The 12,694-nt window shown below is 34.8% G+C and overlaps 1 protein-coding gene across 2 annotated transcripts in view; it reads right to left on the reverse strand.

The window, feature by feature from the left end:
• Positions 1-12,694, reverse strand: part of ASG3 (SNF2 domain-containing protein / helicase domain-containing protein) — a 251,288-nt gene that overhangs the window by 217,873 nt on the left and 20,721 nt on the right. The window lies entirely within an intron of this gene.

The raw sequence follows: 12,694 nt of genomic DNA on the forward strand, positions 1-12,694 counted from the left end.
CTCATTGGTATTTTTGCAGCATTTTTCAAACTGCAAAGCAAAAAGAAATATGTAAAGAAAAAGCTGTCATAAACTTTTTTCCATGCTGATATGGAACCTAAAACAGCATTAACTGTCATCCCAAAGATGAAGAAGAGGTCTGAATTGCTTCCAATAATGTGTGGTTACTAAATCCATTACAAGAAACGCAATTTTTTTCATAAGCTAGCCTAGTATCGAGAGAATTTGTAGGTATTATTAATCTCAGGTTTCCTTATGTAATAAATGGAATACATCTGGGTGAATTGGTGTCTGCCATGCACAGAAATAGAATATCAATGTGGTATAAGTATAGTTGTAGACTTAAGAAGTATCAGCCAAAGCATAAGCATTCATTTTTCAGTATATTCCAGTAAGGATACATTTTCAAACTGTGGCAGTGCCACATCTTAGAAAATTAATATGATCAAATGGCCAAAATTTCAGAATACATGCATGTGTGCATGTGTGCATGTGTGTGTGTGTAATTGTTGCAATATTTTTATTGATGTTGAAGGCATATGGACAAGATTGTTGTTGTAATTAATGTCAAAGAAACCGTTAGGGCCAAAGGCGACTATATCATCCAGTCAAATGCATATATACATGCTGGCTGACCTCATGATTAGCACTCACTTGACGAAAACAGAAATAAAATATTTATTGTTGCCAACAACCGACTCATAAAGACATTCCTAAACTACTATTATTTCTGGCTGACTACATTTGCAATGTAAATTTAATTTACATCCAAAAGTAGCCGACTTCACTCTCATTTATCAAGGCAAAGCCATATATATTTAACCAATATTGTCGCCCAAGAAAGAAGTGTGAGAGTAAGTGATTGTACATATTAGCAAGCAGTGATTCTAAGGGATGCATCCCTTCATAAAGAGGCACAAGGAAGATATAAACATACAGAGAAGTTGGAGAGAGAAAAAGGAGGAGCAAAAGATGCAAAGATTAGACAAGTGGAAAGAAGCGTGTATGAGAGAAAGAATATATCATTCAAACACAAGAAATATTTACAAGCACCAAAGTGAAAATAATTCCAATGAGATTTTGTGAAGGGAATATAAGCAAAATTAGGAAGGTAATGTATGCAGATTTGTAAAGGAAATAGATCTGTGAACACACTACAATCAGATATATGAGTAAACTATGTTTATTATCCATTGCAGAAGCAACATCCTGAAGGTGATATTTCTTGGGTAAGAGGTCGGTGCCTCGTATGGAGATGTCAATGCCTCATAGTAAAGAGATTGGTGTAATTTCACTAAGTTGGTGCTTAGTTGTCAGGATTGGTGTCTCCAATAGGTTGATGCCTACAAAGTTTGTAAGCCAAAAACATATAAGCAATAATTTACCAAGGTTTTCTCCCAGAAGGGTTTCCATGTAAATCTCATGTTCTTAATTGTTGTTATTGTGAAATTGACATCATTGTGGCTGTTAAGTTTTAAATAAGTAAAAGATTGTCTTGTAACAATTCATGCCCTGCCCCCCCCGCTTTCAGTATAAGCTTCTGCTCATCATACACACAAACACATAGATATATAATATAAAAGCATATATATTCGTACGTATATATGTATGTATGTACATTATGTACAAATTAATGTATGTACATACATGTGCATATACCTATGTGTATGTATATGTGTGTGTGCACATGTATGTATATGTGTATGTCTATGTATGTATATGTGTATATATATAATGGGCTTGGCATACAAATACAGGCATGGAAATAGATCAGTGAGCCCTATTATGTCACTATTTTGATATCTTTGGTAAACATTAATTAAATTTGCACAATTTGTATTGAAAGGTAAGCTACTATCTACTATTACTAACCGCATTCCCATGATGTATGATAATATCAAGGGGCATTTGATCTCGTGTCACCCAAAAATATCTATGGGCACACAAGTTTTTGGTTGCACATATTGTTTTGTTTTCCTTGCTTCTGCTTTTTTGCAAGTTGTCCTACCAATTGGTTGATCCATTCTAAGACTTTCAACAGTGTCTATGCAAGTTCATTGTTGCATACAGCTATTTGCCATGCATATATTCACTTTTTGCACATCCTTTGTGATATTGGCAAAACATTGACCACCAACTTGGCGTTGAGCTTTTAGCTCAAATAAGAACTTCCACACAAAGTTCAATCTGAACGTGTCGAAAGTGACCAAGTTATTCAAGTTATCTATTTTGCATATCACTTTAAATAAGAAAGTGAAATTCATTTATTTAGCCAGATTAGTCTAATAAAGTGTAGATATGCATTGGTGATTTAGACTTAACTTCCATCTCATCCTAATAATAATAAGCATGCTTTCTGTAAGTGAAGTTTGAATTTTAATTTTTTACAAGAACAAATTTTTGGCTAAATTAATCTAAAGATGGAAGAAAGAAAGAAAAATTGTAACATACTATATACTGTGAGTTTCAATGCAGCTATGAATAATATGTTGCAAAAGTTTTCTTGTAAGCTTTCCGAAAGAATGGAAAATTGATTTCAAGGTGCAATTATCTACTGAAATATCTCCATTCATCTTATACAATGAATTATAATTTTTGTATGGATTTCCTCGGAGATCTCTGAATTTTTGTGTGTTTTTGTAATATTTGAATTTTTTGTTTTTTATTATTTATTTATTTTTGTTTTTCAAGGTTTTCTGATTTTTTTTATCATTTTTATGATAAGATAATCCAATGCTTGAATATTGACAAAAATACAGAAAGAATACTAACCACAAATAATTCACACCAAACAAGAGAATAAATTTTAATTTTTTTAATTTTAATGTCAAATGTCCGCTTTCATACATGCAGGTTGTATGGATCTGGTGTGTGAACAGCAACCAAGGAATTGAACTGATTTGTCTGCAACTCTGATTTCTTTCTCTGCCATGCTGATGCCGATCCAAGAATACTCCAATTTCTATGCTGACTTCTGCTGCCTAGTATCCAAGCCCAGCTATAAGAGAATTTTGAAATATTCTTGTAGCTGTACGGCTAGGTTATGGACGCCTAGGATGTGATAAAAATGTTGTCCAATCTCTAAACTGCAATCTGATAACTGGGATCTGCCCTTCACAAATCTGATTCGAGAGATTCTAAACAAAAATCGATGCCACTCTAATTCCAAATCTGATCTATGTTGAAACCAGTCACCAGGCAAGCTGTATTTTCATTTAATTCCCTATTCTCCCAAAAAAAAAATTGTTCCTGAAAGCTCCAATTTTCTGTTCAAACTTCAAACCCTCCTCATAGATGAAACCCCAAAATGCTCTTATAGATAAGATAAGATAAATTAAGTAATGTCCAACAAGAGACCACCAAAAGGGTCCAACGGACTGAAAGCTACAAAACAGGAAAAACACTAGCATTTGGAACACCAAACGGTGACCAGGGAAAAAATAAAAAAATAAAAAGCAGAGAAGAACAATTAGGGGAGGACAAAAAGTCCTTCCTCTGCAGAAACACCTTTTATTTAATTATAATATTATAATATTATTACAGTTTTTTTAAAGTTAAAACAACTTTTACTTAATTATAATATTATTAATAATTATTAAGTCATCAAAAAAATGAGAGCTTATTGGGCCCAACTTAAATAATATTGTTAACTTAATTTGACTCAAATATGGTGATGTGACAGTCCACCCCAAAATTACTTGCCCACAAGCAATTTGCAATCCCAGGCGATGTATCATGTAGCATGCTAGCTCTTGTACCTGTCGTCTAAAACTGCTGCTTAAAAAGGATCAAGCATACTTGGATACCTAAAAACCATCATCCCAACACCATAAATCATGTTATAGCATTTAGATTTTGTCTCTGTCATGGGTAACACCTCCTTTTAGCAAACTCTAAGATGAGATGCCCCATTATACTTTTCCATCTTCAAGTTGGGTCAAGAAATAAAGGCCTCCAACTGTCTTGACAAGAAGAGCAATGAAAATATCAACAAAACTCCCAAAAGCTGATAAGCTGACCTATGAATGCCAGCATGTTTTTGCTACACCACTCTGATCTCATTATGATGACAACTTGCTCAAGCTATTAACGATCTTACCATTGTCCTCCAATCGGTAACCCTCACAAATTTGGACCAATCGGCTTGCCTAGAACCTGGAATGAAGTTGCAACAGCCAGAATTTATTCCAAACATCATCCTGAACAATACTGCAATAAACGGGTCCATTGTTTTCTGCAATTTAGTGACTGAAACCCTCCAAAACCAGCTCATTATAAATGAAATGTTTCCACAATTTGGCAAAGTGGTAGCTAAATATGACCAATAACAGCAGTCCAAAACCAAAACCTTGAAAATTAACAATATTAATATGGCACAGCAGCTTTAATACTGCAATTCTTTTGCAAACATCGGCAACATAATGCCGGAAACACCCATATAATGATGGATATATACCAACAGCAGCAACAAATTGAAAATCACCTAGACTCTCGGCTGAACACATTTGTGAATGCAGGTGGTGGAGAATAGTGGTTGGAAATGGTGATGTTAGCAAATGCAAAGTTGGACATTATGTGGACAGTTGTCTCTATTGTGTTCTTTGTGCAACATAGTTGAAAATTATGAACATAAATTCTTCCTCTTATTCATAACATGTATGCTTGTGGGAAAAAAAATTCTAAGCTTGAGCTTCTTACCTCAAACTACTTGACATGTTTGAAGTACCTTCGTTCCATGTTAACAACTTTCTTCATATGAAGATGCCTTGGCTCCTTTTCCTTGGGGAGTGAAAAGATGCATGCTCAAGACTCGCCTCCTATTTTCTACATTGTTCTGTTCAAACCTTAGCATCATGCCCCATGATTTATGCTCTAAAGCAAAATGAGACAATGGCAATTGCAGGATTATAATTGAGAAATGAGAAACATTTTCTCATTTAAAGGCAATCACATTGACCAAGTTTCTAAAAGAAACTGAAGATTATTGATAACAGTAATACAAATATTCTAACAAAGCTAAACTAAAAGTATTTAAACTAGTGAAGTGAAAATATCCAAAAATCACAATTAATCCTGAATTAAGGTCGCTCTCGTTTTTCCCCAGAAATGAGTCAATGCAGTCAACAACTTTTAGGCCCAAAAAATTGCATTTCATCCTAATAAAATCACATTTAATTATAACAAAATCGCCATTAATCGTTTGAAGGTGTGCAAAACTTTAGTGCCACGAAAACCTAAACGATGCCAAATGAAAATCTTCTTTTTCTATTTAATGTTGTGTTTTCCAAGGGAGCTGTTGTTTGCCAAAGATTAAATCGTTTATTCTCGTGGGAGACAAAGAGGGATAAAATCATTTGTTTGTTGTTTACGTGAGAATCCAGTTGCTTTCAGTTTCTTGTTAGCGTTTGCGGTGAGAGAAAAGTCCATCGACTTCAGACTCCAATCAAATTTTTGCCAGGTTGGGAATTATTTTTTCCCAAGAAATTTTATTTTATTTGTTAATCTGTAGTACATATTAGCTTACAAAATGACAGATGTCAGCTGTAAATTTTTGTCTCTGTTATACATATTTTTGCATTGGTTTTTGTTATTATATTTTACTATGTTTATTTATTATGTAAATACTCATTTATTATGCAGTAAAAATTTATACGATGAGTTAACAGCTTTGCAAACATCGTGCGTAGTCAGTCATGATCACTTATAATTTTACACATCAACATCACAAATATGTCAATTATGATAAATTGTAGTTTTGTAACTATAGTTAACAGAAAGAAAATAATATCAGTTACATTAAAGCCTTTTGCCTACAGGAGTTACAGAAACGCATCAAACCTCTAGAAGATAATTGTAGGATAAGAGTGGATTGTTAATTAGCCAACTTAAGCTCTCATATTTCTTTTGGAATGGGCCTGTGTTAGTAACCATGACATTTCAGAAAATCTACAAATCTATATTTTAATTTTGATAAAACTAGAGGTGTTTAATATCCTATATTGTGTTTGACCATTTCTTCAAACCTTTAAGGATGTCCTTTTAGTAAGATCTCAGAAATGCAATTAGTAAACTTCAGAAATTGAATTTTCTACTAATGATTTTGTCGTTCTCATGTTCCCTGTAGACCTTGTGTTCCTGGATAAAATTGACTAGGCTATGTCTAAGGAGTCCAAATTTTTTTCAATTTAATCAACAAGGCCTAGCTCACCATTGCCTACTTTTGACTTTTGGGAACTTTGTACTTAGTTTATAGGTTGACTTTGTACAAAGTCATAAGCTATATTGTAATTGACATTTGATAATTGTCTCCATCTAGTTATCTTTTATCTATTGTGGTATGTTTTATGCAATGAAATCAGTGATGTCTATATAAAATTATAAATGATGAGAACCTATTTTGTACAATCTACTTGTTAAACTCTAAATTTTATTTACTCAATATATCTATGATGAGGAAATGCCCCTTAATTTAGGAGAAAAAAAAATTAACTGTTTTACATCAACTTTTTACCTTCTTTGCAAATCTGATCTTTTCCTAATTTTTTCAAAAAATCCTACTCTTTTGTTCTGCTGATTTTTTTCTCAAAACAATTTTCGCTTCTATGATTTGAAGTTTTGAACTAATAGAATTATAACTTTGACCATTAATATATGGAGATATTATTCTAACATCTTCCCTTAGTGGTCAATTTGTCAGCTACACCAAGTTGACTTTGAAATCTAACAAACTTATCCGGGCTCAGAGACTTGATAAGAATGTTTGCAATACGAACCTCAATTGGGATACACTGCAACTAAACTGATTTTCCTTCCATCAGCTTGCAGATTCAATGACAATGAAGCTCAACATACTTGGTATGTTAATGGAATACTAAATTTTTGGCCAGTTTGAGCACCCCTTGATTATCAATGTATAACAAAGAAGATCCTACTTGTGACATTTTCATGTCAAAGAGCATCCTTCGTAGCTAAATTGCTTCACAAGCTACCTTAACTATTCCCCAATATTTTGCTTCATTCAAGGAAAGAGCCATTGCCTCTAGCTTCTTGCTTGTCCATGTGATTGCACCTATACCCAAACTGAATAAATATAAAAAAGCAGATTTTTTATCATCCAATCAGCTTGCCCAATTTGAGACTGTATAACCAATCAACTTTGAATCCTTGCACCTATACAGAATGCCAAAATCTTAAGTACCTATAACCAATCAACTTTGAATCCTTGCACTTTCTATACAGAATGCCAAAATCTTAAGTACCTATAACCAATCAACTTTGAATCCTTGAACCATCTATACAAAATGCCAAAATCATAAGTACCTATAACCAATCAACTTTGAATCCTTGCACCTTCTATACAAAATGCCAAAATCATAAGTACCCTTCACGTATCACAATGCACACTTTGCTAAAGCTCAATGATCAATTTTTGGGATTGTCATAAAGCGAAAAATGTAGGTTACGGCAAAACTGAGATTAGGTCCAGTAGTTGTGAGATAGATAAGGCTGCTTACCAGTTGAATGAATGCTATGTCATTCACCATAGACTTAGTTGACAACTTCAACCCTTTCTCACTAGTTGTAGTGGCAAGTATACAATCTTGCATCTGAAACTTGTCAAGCAGGCTTCTAACACACTTAGATTAAGAAATAAAAATACCATTATCTACCTATCAAACCTCAACACCTAAGCAAAAATGGAGAAGCCCTAAATCTATCATGTCAAAGGCATGGCATATATCTTGTTTGATAGTTGCAATCAAATGTATTAAACTACCAATAATGATCAAGTCATCAAAATCGGCAACAAAGAAAGAATATCATCACCAAAGTGCTTGACATACAAATTAGTATCAAAGAGACTGCACTAAAAACCATGACAACAAGATACTGATCAATCTTGATGTAACACACCCAAGGAGCCTATTTGAGGCCATAGAGTGCTTTCACCAAACTACAGACCTAATATTTTTTGCTCGCAACCTTGAAACCAAGAGGTTACGCCATATAAACTTCTTCCTACAACTCATCGTTGAGGAATGCACTCTTGACATTCATATGATGGACTTTCTATCCAAACTGAGTTGCAATAGTGAGAAAAAGAATTGTTAGCGATAGAATAAAAAGTCTCCTCGTAGTCAATGCCCTCCTGCAGTGTAAATCCTCAAGCTATCAACCTAGTGTTGTATTCGTCCACAGCACCATCTGTATGATACTTGACCTTGTAAACCCATTTACAGTTGATGGGTTTCTTCCCAAGAAAAGAATCAAACAGAAACCAAGTGTGATTCTTTAAAAGACTATCGTACTCAATTTTTGTAGCATTTTCCCACTCAAAATTCCTTTAGCCTCTAAAAATATATAAGGCTTATAGATGTTGTGAATGTTGGTGGTCATAAAAGAAAAATTTACTATGTTTTACTACTTTCTCTTTCTACAAGCTCATATGCCCTCAATGAGCTCACCATCATGAACATCCCCTATAGTCTTAGCCCACCACTTAGGTCAGACAATAGAAGTATCAACATAACATACGAGGAACAAGATTTCCTAGGGATTCTGGAACAAAATCATCTGAACGTAGATCCTACGGAAAATTAGGTGATACGATCTCATGCCTAATAGAGTACTCATCTTCAAAATCAAAGTGATTTGAAATCATGAACAATCCCTATAGTCTTATTAGCCCACCATTCAAGCCAAAGAGTAGAAGTACCAGCATAACATAGGAGGAAAATCTCCTAGGGATTCCGGAACAAAATCATCTGAATGTAGATCGTGAGGAAAGTCAAGTAATGTAGTTTCAAGCCTAGTAGACTCCTCATCTTCAATGTTAGACTGATTTGAAACCCTCCCTCCAAGTGTCAAACACCTAAATCCAAGGCCTTCATTGTTTGATGCTCAACACACATGGTAGTAGAAGAAAGAAAAGGACTAGTAATCTCATCAACCACAACATCAAAACTAAATATGAGACACTATGTCTCTACAGCAATCAACTAATATACCTTATGATTGTCATTGTAACCAATAAACATGAGCTTTTGGCTCTTGGAGTCCAGCTCTGCACGCTTGGCTTCTAGAACCCATACATGAGCAGTAGAAATGAATACTTTCAGATCGCTTGCCTTAGGCTTTCATCCTAACCAAGCTTCTTCAGCATTCATTTTCTTAATGACTTGTATAGGCGACCTATTCAAAAGGCAGACTACAATGTCACCTACTTCAACCCAATATTTCTTAAGAACATGATATGATCAAATATAGAACAAGCCATTACATCAAAGGTGCCATTATGATGCTCAACTACACCATTTTGCTAAGGGTTGTATGGTGTTGTAAGTTGGAGCTTAATGTCATGTGTAGCACAAAAGGTGGAGAAATCAAATGAACAAAACTAACCTTGGAGTAATATTTAGTTAACCTGACTCTTTCTCAACTAAGGCATTAAACTGTTGAAATTCATTGAAATATTTGAATTATTCTTAAGAAAATACATCCATATAAGTCCCTAGACCCACTACTAAAAGCATATTTATTGGTCCACATACATCAACATGAGCTAATTGTAATACCTTGAAAGTTTTCTAGGCAACACCATTTGAAAACAGAATCTGATGTTGCCTTCCAACTTAACATGCTCCACAAAATCCACAATTCTGAGTCTAGATCTCAGGTAGGCTAGTAACCAAACCCTCCCTACATATTTGAGAGAAATAGTAAATATTCAAATGCCCATTATGCTAATCCCAAAGATTGTTGATGAAAGAACATCTGCTTGCCATGGCATGCTTCTGATAATCAAACAAATCTATAAAGACCATGATCCCCAAGTCCCAAAGCAACCAATGTAGTGGTCTCCCTATCAACAATTTTGCAAGTGTAGGAACTGAAATCAACATCCAACATCCAGCTAAGGAAAATGTCTCACGATTTGAATAAGAGAAGAATGAGTACCATGCTTGGAACATAGTATACATCAAGATATATTAAATTTCTCCCTCCAAAGTGAATCTGCACATTGCCCTTACTAACAAAATACTCCTTTCCCCCTCCAAAGATCATTGAATAAGACAATAGTTCAAATGTGTGAACCAATCTTGACAATAAGTAAAATGTCGACAATCACCTAAATCAATATACCACGCAAAAGATTTCACTAGATCTGTTGTTCTTTTGGCCGTAAATGCATAGAAGGAAGATTATTTTTTATCACAATGCTTCGCAACCTTCTCTTTGGGTTGAGACCCTCCCTACTTCTTTTGCTCACTAGCCAACTGATGTCAATAGTCGACCTTCATGTGACCATACTTGTGGCAATAGTTACACTAAATGTTCTTTTTCTTCTTTTTATCCTAAGATGGACCTGAGCCTTTCAAATTAGAAGATTGACCTTTCCCTTTGTCCTTAAAAAAAGACTTAGCAAAGATTGTTTGTTCTGTGGAGGATGAACTGGCACTACTACCAAACTATTGTCTCCAACAGTCCCTACTACAAAAGCTTGTTGCAAAGATCTAGAAACTTCAAATCAACATTAGTTGAAGTAATGTTATTAAAATGCTGATAAGACTTCCGCAGACTTCTCAATTGATGACTACCATGTCTTCTTCCTCCATTTTTTGATCAATTGCCTCTAGCTGATCGTGGATGTCCTTGATATTTGTTCTGTGTTCTTGCAAATATGTCTCCTCGTCCATCATGATTGAAAGGAGCATGTTGTTAAGAAAGAATATCGGGCTCTTATTTGACATTTCATGGAGATCCTTCAAGTGCTTCCAAATCTCAACAGCCAATTTGCCTGAAGGCACTTGCAGCAATTGATCATCAATCACTAAAAATTTGATAAGCATCATCGCGTCACAATTGCGCTCGTCAAACTTATTGTGATCTTTTCCGACAATAATACAGCACGAGGTAATGCCAAGAACAACTTTTACTAGGCAGCAATATTCAACTTTTTCCCATTGAAATTTTGAATGCTTTCAAGCATAATATTTGTCGAAGATACCATCACATACCCTGAGGTCAAATAGGTGAAGGCACAAAAAAAGGCAAAGGCTTCAAATTTAAAATCTAACGCAGCACATAACCAAGGAACAAATCCAAATGCACTGAAAAAATGGCAACTTCATAGTAAGATAGAAAAAATTAATGCATGGATCCCAAGGCACAAATTTTGAGGTTGAACCACAAAAACCATAGATTTTGATGAGAAAAAATTGTAGGGCTTTCTTCAAACCCTAGGTTTAAATACCATCAAAATACCTAAAAACTGCCACAAGAGGGTTTGAAAACCCTAGCCACGGACACCCAACGATCATGAAACCCTGACTCACACTTCAATAGAAAATCACAAGCTGTAAAACACAGGCTTTTGCTGCTCACATAGACACCTTTCAAAGGAGAGCACAAAAAGAAACTTGAGGGGACATGCAGGCACAGACACGAACAAAACTTGAGCAAAAAGAGAACTGACGCAAGCACAAACAAAAAACTCTAGCATTTGTCGCCTGCAAAGGAAAAATGAAGATCAAAAAATCCTGTGTGCAAGTTGCAGAAATTGCCACACTTTAGGAAGAAAATAAAGCATGATTTGAGATGTTAAAAACAGCAAAAGAACAAACAGGTTGCTTGAAGGAAGATGTGTGAACCAAAAGATTTTAGAAAAACGCCAAAAGTTATTCCCTTTGTGGCCAGCTCTGAGAAGCCCAGTCCTAAGAAGTTTGCAGGAAAAAGATCAACAAACTCATGTGAGCAAAGTCACAAATTACTGGTCCTAATCGCAGGCCACACCAAACCTTAACTGGAAAAAAAAAAATTCTAAAATAATTTAAAATAGAAAAATGACTTTCATTTGCCCACTCGGATATCATGTAACGCAAAATGAGACAATGGATATTGCATGATTATCACTGAAAAATGAGAAACGTTCAAAGGCAATTACATTGACCAAGTTTCTAAAAGAAACTAAAGATTACTGATAACAGAAATGGAAATATTCCAACTAAACTAAACTGAAAGTATTTAAACTAATAGAATACAACATTTACCAGTAACATATGCAGATATTATTGTAACACATGCTCTCCCACTTGAGAGAGAGTTCAGCTCACATTGCATGTGGGCTGGAAGGTGGCTGTAGCAGACCTGTTTGGCTTGGAATTTCATTTCAAACAGTGATATATTATCTGGAATCTTGGCACTTAGAATCCAAAAGATGAGGTTTCTTACACAACATATGAGGTAAATAGACTCCCTTATATCATGGTTCTAAAACTTGCATTCCTTTGCTAAAAAACAGAAATATAATGGTTTAGAACCACCTTGTACGATCAACAAACATGTCAACAATTGTACTTGGCTAGGAATACCACCATGCCACTCGAAGTTCTTCTTTGGCTGCAAGAAAAGTGTTGGAAGGGCTAGAGACATTGAGGGCGGCAGATCACTAATTTAGAACCATACTCAAAATGTACCTTGGCTCATATCTATTGCAATCAATACTCATTCAAGCTATGTTTGGTGGCCACCTTTAAAGTGTAATATTGAGCATAACCAACCAAATACTATTATGATCAAGCACCTTGTCTTTTATAATTTTATGGGAGAGGGGCCCCAATGGATACCCCCACTAATTAACTTTAAAAAATGACTACTTCAACAAATGCAAAATTGGTTTTCCTTTGCTATTCTT

Source organism: Cupressus sempervirens, chromosome 6 (assembly GCF_028749045.1).
Source record: "Cupressus sempervirens isolate cs-2001-9-10 chromosome 6, ASM2874904v1, whole genome shotgun sequence".
In the NCBI taxonomy this organism is placed as follows: Eukaryota; Viridiplantae; Streptophyta; class Pinopsida; order Cupressales; family Cupressaceae; genus Cupressus; species Cupressus sempervirens.